The sequence below is a fragment of the Urocitellus parryii genome, chromosome 2 (genome assembly GCF_045843805.1).
Source record: "Urocitellus parryii isolate mUroPar1 chromosome 2, mUroPar1.hap1, whole genome shotgun sequence".
Taxonomy (NCBI): Eukaryota; Metazoa; Chordata; class Mammalia; order Rodentia; family Sciuridae; genus Urocitellus; species Urocitellus parryii.
In genome coordinates this window covers 104390074-104395389 of record NC_135532.1, presented here as the reverse complement: position 1 = coordinate 104395389, position 5316 = coordinate 104390074, and the positions used below count along the sequence as shown (strand labels likewise).

The following is a 5316-nucleotide window of genomic DNA, read 5'->3' as shown; positions in this document are numbered from 1 at the left end:
GGGGAGCATGGGAGGAATGGAGGAACTCTAGCTAGGGCATAGGGGAGGGAGGGGAAAAGAGGGAGAAGGGGGTAGAAATGATGGTGGAATGAGTTAAACATCATTACCCTAGTAATACATGTATGAAGACGCGAATGGTGTGGAAATACTTTGTGTACAATCAGTGACTTGAAAAATTGTGCTCTATATGTGTAATATGAAATGGATTGCATTTTGCCATTGTGTATAACAAATTAGAATAAATAAAAAAGAAAATCTTAAAAAAATATAGATGTTATATGAAACAACAAAGTATGTTTGAATTTCAGATGAACATGGGTTATGTAAGCTATGTTAAATTTAGCCAGAATGCCACCATCTACTAAGTTGTGTTGTGTTCTCTTTTGCTTTCTGCCCATATTTAATTGTGATATCAGTCTGTTAACTGCCTTATTAACAGACTTGAAGATTAAAGGTTGTGGCTACTTCAAATAGGGCTTACCTATATATAAGGGCAAACAGAGTAACTATAAATGTTAAAGGATCCATTTTTAAAGTCAGTGTGTAGCTTATTATCTATTATATATATATTTTTCCATTTTAAGTAGATGATTGTTGAGAGCCACAGCCGAGTTGGAATGGCCCCTGGCATTTTGCCAGAAGTAATGGTTGAGAGGTGAGCCATTAAGATGATGCTGGATTGAAACAGATCGTGTATTCAATTGTATATAGACCCCTGCTATCTGCCTAGAGCACCCCGATACTTTGGAGTTCTCACGGGGATTCCTGGGGAGTTTGCGTTGGTTGGTGAAGTTCCGGTGGAAGGAGTTCTGGTTGGTGTGGTGTGCTTGAGAGGGCTGTGTGGGTGGCTTTCGGGAGAGTTCCCGGGAAGTGTGCGTGGAGTGCTGGTGGAGTTCCGGCAATAAAGTTTCCTGTTTGAACATACAAGTGCTTTGTGGCGGCTCAGTGATTTGTGCCCAGCCAGACTGTGGCAGATGATCTTACTATAAATATTAATTTTACTGACCAAAAAAATTTATGCACTCTGGCTCAAAAAAAAAAAGGTATTATAGTTGAATGCAATACCTTTATTTAATTTATTTATTTGTATGTGATGCCGAGGTTCAAACCCAGTGCCTTGCACCTGCTAGGCAAGTGCTCTATCACTGAGCCACAACCCCAGCCTACTCATTTTACTTTTATATAAGCATATGCATTAAATATAACATATTTATTTATGAATACATGATCAAATAAAGTGTTACTATTATATTGAAAATAAAAAAAATTATGTCACCTTTACTTATTCTTTCTGTGATATTCGTCCTTTCTTTGTGTAGATCTGAGTCTCCCATCTATGCAATTTTTCTTTTCACTAAGAAATGTTTAGCTCTTTCCAGCCGGCGCCGAGTGATGGGCATCTCTCAGGATAACAGGCACAAGCGCCGCAAGACTGGGGGCAAGAGAAGCCCTATCACAAGAAGCAGAAGTATGGGCTGGGGATGTGGCTCAAGCGGTGGCGCGCTCACCTGGCATGCGTGCGGCCCAGGTTCGATCCTCAGCACCACATACCAACAAAGATGTTGTGTCTGCCAACACTAAGATTGGACCACATCGGATACACATTGTCAGAGTTCGAGGAGGCAACAAGAAGTTCGGTGCTTTGAAGCTGGATGTGGGGAACTTCTCCTGGGGCTCTGAGTGTTATACTCGGAAAACAAGGATCATTGTTGTCTACAATGCGTCCAATAATGAGCTAGTCCGCATTCAAGATCCTGGTGAAGAACTGCATTGTGCTAGTTGATAGCACACCACACAGTGGGACGAGTCCCACTACGCATTGCCCCTGGGCCGCAAGAAGAGGGCCAAGCTGACTCTTGAGGAGGAAGAAATAGTAAACAAAAAGCGGTCTAAGAAAATTCAAAAGAAGTATGATGAAAATTCAAAAGAAGTATGATGAAAGGAAGAAGAATGCTAAAATCAGCAGTTGCACTCTTCTGGAGGAGCAGTTCTGGCAGGGCAAGCTTCTTGCTTGCATTGCATCAAGACCAGGACAGTGTGGCCGAGCAGATGGCTATGTTCTAGAAGGCAAGGAGTTGGAGTTCTTTCTGAGGAAAATCAAAGCCTGGAAGGGCAAATAAGTCCTCCCCCCTTCTGACTCAGCTCATGTAATAAAGGTGTTTATTGTTCTAAAAAAAATATTTAGAATTTCTTTTAAGGCAAGTCTTCTGGTAAAATTCCTCCAATTTTTGTTTTTCTGAGAAAGTATTTCTTCCTCACTTTTGAAGGATAATTTGCAGAGTACAAAATTCTAGGTTGATGGTTTTTTCTTTAAATATTTCACTCCATTCTCTTCTTGAATGCATGGTTTCAGAGTAGAAGTCAGATGTAATTTTAATCTTCTCTTTTCTATAGGCAAGTTGTCCCCCCACCCATTTTGGTTTCTTTCAGGATTTTCTCTTCTGTTTTCTGTAGTTTGAAAGTGATGTGACTAAGTGTAATGTTTCTGGTATTTATACGGCTTGGTGCTCTCTGAACTTATAGGATTTGTGGTTAGGTGTCTGACATTTGGGGAAAATGTTTAAACACTATTATTTTAATTATTTGTTCTATTCTCATCTCTCTTCTTTTTGTATTCTCATTACATTTTTTTAAATCTTTTGTGGTTCTTGGATATTCTATTTTCTTTTTTTCCTTCAGTTTTTTCTCTCTGCTTTTCTGCTTTGAAGGCTTCTGTTGAGATCTCCTCCAGCATAGAGGTTCTTTCCTACATCCTATCTACTAATGAACCCATGCCAGGTATTCTCCATTTCTGTTACAGTGTTTTCTTTTCTTTCTTTTTTTTTTTTTTTGAGAAAGCAGTGGGATCTTTATTGTCCAAACAAAAGATCATAACAGAAGACACAAATAAATTAGTTGTTCTGACAATTTTAGACTTCAGGGCTTCTCTATAAGAAGGTCAGCTTCTTATGTAAGCAAAAATCCTAAGCAAAACAAAAACGGCAAGTATCTGAGACAGTGTTCAAGACAAATGTACAAAGTGAGGAGAAATAAAAATGTAGCTTCTAAGATATGTTGCATTAAGACATAAGGCTCATTTTGGTGAAAAATGCTTTTCTTCTTATTTTGAATACTTCCACCTCCCCTCCAAAAAGTTAAGCCCTGACCTATACAAAGAAACTGAAATAATTGACCCTAATTTCAAATGAATTTCATTTATTCTAAAAGCTTACCATCCTAGGGCGGGGTCGGGGTATAGCTCAATGATGGTAGAGCACTTGCCTTGAATGTGCAAGGCCCTGGATTCAATCCCCAGCACCACAGAAATATATCTCAAATCAATAGACTTAATTTTCTTATTTTAGGAAGTTTAAACCAAATTGGAGTTAAACTCATCTTACTTTAAAGTGCAAGAAACGCTATGAAAGACTAGTGTTAATCTGTGACATGTAAATGAGAAGCATCCTTCCAACAGCAGCAGCTCAAGAGGTACCAACAAGCATGAAGAACTGGTTACAGGACAAAGCAATCCATTAGACTGACCAAAAAGCAAGGAGACCAGTTTTAACCTAGAAAACAGGGGTCCCTGTGAAGTCTGGCTGTTAACTGTACCCAGACCTTAAACAGGTCTTAGGTCCCCCTACCTGACATCAGCGGAGTCAAAAAGGCCAAACTTGTCGACGGACACCTCTATACCATGGTGTGTTTATGCTGATGGTGGTAAAAAGAAGCCTAGGTTTTGGAATAGCATAAACATTTACCTAGTAAGCAATGATCAAAGTCCTGGTCTGGGGTAAATGATACAAGAAAGGGTAATAACGTCCCCCAAACATCACTGCTGAGATTTTTTTAGTTTGACTCTACAACACTACAAAACGGTTTCTTCCACACAAGGACAAGCTTTGCCCTGATGTTTCTCAGAATTAATTATGTCTCCACCTCTAGCCTCAGTTTTTCTGTTTGTTTTAATATACCATTCCTATGTCAGAGCTAAGGTAAAAGGGGAATAAAGGACAAGAAACCTCTGTCCCATCTGGAATAGATGCACTCCAGAAGCCAGTGGGTGTGAGCCCATTCAAGTCACGCGGTTTGAGATCATGGGTCCTCGGCAGTGGTTTCTTCCCTTCTATCACTGGGACATCCATCTTGGGTGGCTTGAAGGTTGCTGATCTTCAGCCATTCAGGTGGCCTGGGCACGGATCAGCTCCATGTGAGAGGACTTCTGGGTGCCTTTGTAGGCCTGGATGCAAAACCTCCAGAATCAGACTTCTGAAGGCGTCTTGGACCAGAAAGTCTCCATTTATCTGATGAGTTTCTGTCCTTATCTCCACTTCCAGGATCCATGGTGCTAGGACTTGGACCAGGTAAGGCTACAGAGGAACCAGAAGAAAACCAGCCTCTGGCCCTCTGCTTAGGGGAAGAGTAAGGGCTGCTGCAGGCTGCTTCTCTTCCTCTGTTATCTCTCCACTCTGCAGCTTTAGTTTGTGGAGTGCTTCTGCTACTCGGAGGTACTTGGTTTCCTTGGTGGTAAGGCCCTTGTGGGGTGTGTAGCCAGCATCTCTCAGTCCTGCCTGTTGTTCAAAACGCTGAATGCTTTCCTGTGTCTGTTTTATGATCAGAGAATTCATGATGACATGGGTAGCTTTGGCTTTCACCATCGGGACCTTGTCCGTACTGTCAGTGACCTTTGACAGGGTCATGGCAGAGGGGGATACACTGGCCTCTCCTTCCTCCTCCTTGCAAGGTGCTAATACTTGCACTTTGGAATCACTGGCTTCCAGGGGATGCTGCCCATGTCCCATGGAGGAGGAGTCATGGGTGCAGGGTCCTCAAGGGCATCATCCTAGCTGAATGCCCGATGGCACATCCCGATGGGCAGGGACATCTTGCCTAGGGGCCTGCTAGACTCAAGAGCAGGTACTTCTGATTGTCTTGAAGCCATTGATAAACTGGGATCCAGGTGTTTTTTCAATTTATAATTCGGAGCTGAGTCCCTGCCACCACAGTGAAATGATGTCACCACTATGCTGACAGACAGGTATTAATGAGGAACATTGTCCAGGTGCTGCAAATTAGCCCCTGGCAATTACTAACCTGTTCGCCATCTCTATAATTTTGTTATTTCAAGAGTCGTATATTTTTTAAAATATATATATTTTTAATTTAGTTTTTAGTTTTAGGTGGACACAATATCTTTAGTTTTATTTTTATGTGGTGCTGAGGATCGAACTCAATGCCCCACTCATGCTAGGTGAGCGCCTCACCATTGAGCCACAACCCCAGCCCCAAGAGTCGTATATTAATAGGATGATTTATGCTACAGTATATGCCCTTTGG

General features: G+C 41.5%; 2 pseudogenes; one reads left to right on the top strand and one right to left on the bottom strand.

The window, feature by feature from the left end:
• The first annotated feature begins 1392 nt into the window (after positions 1 to 1392).
• LOC113180227 (small ribosomal subunit protein eS8-like) lies at positions 1393 to 2120 on the top strand (annotated as a pseudogene).
• Positions 2121 to 3944: 1824 nt separating this feature from the next.
• Positions 3945 to 5035, bottom strand: LOC113180198 (putative monooxygenase p33MONOX pseudogene; annotated as a pseudogene).
• Positions 5036 to 5316: the final 281 nt, after the last annotated feature.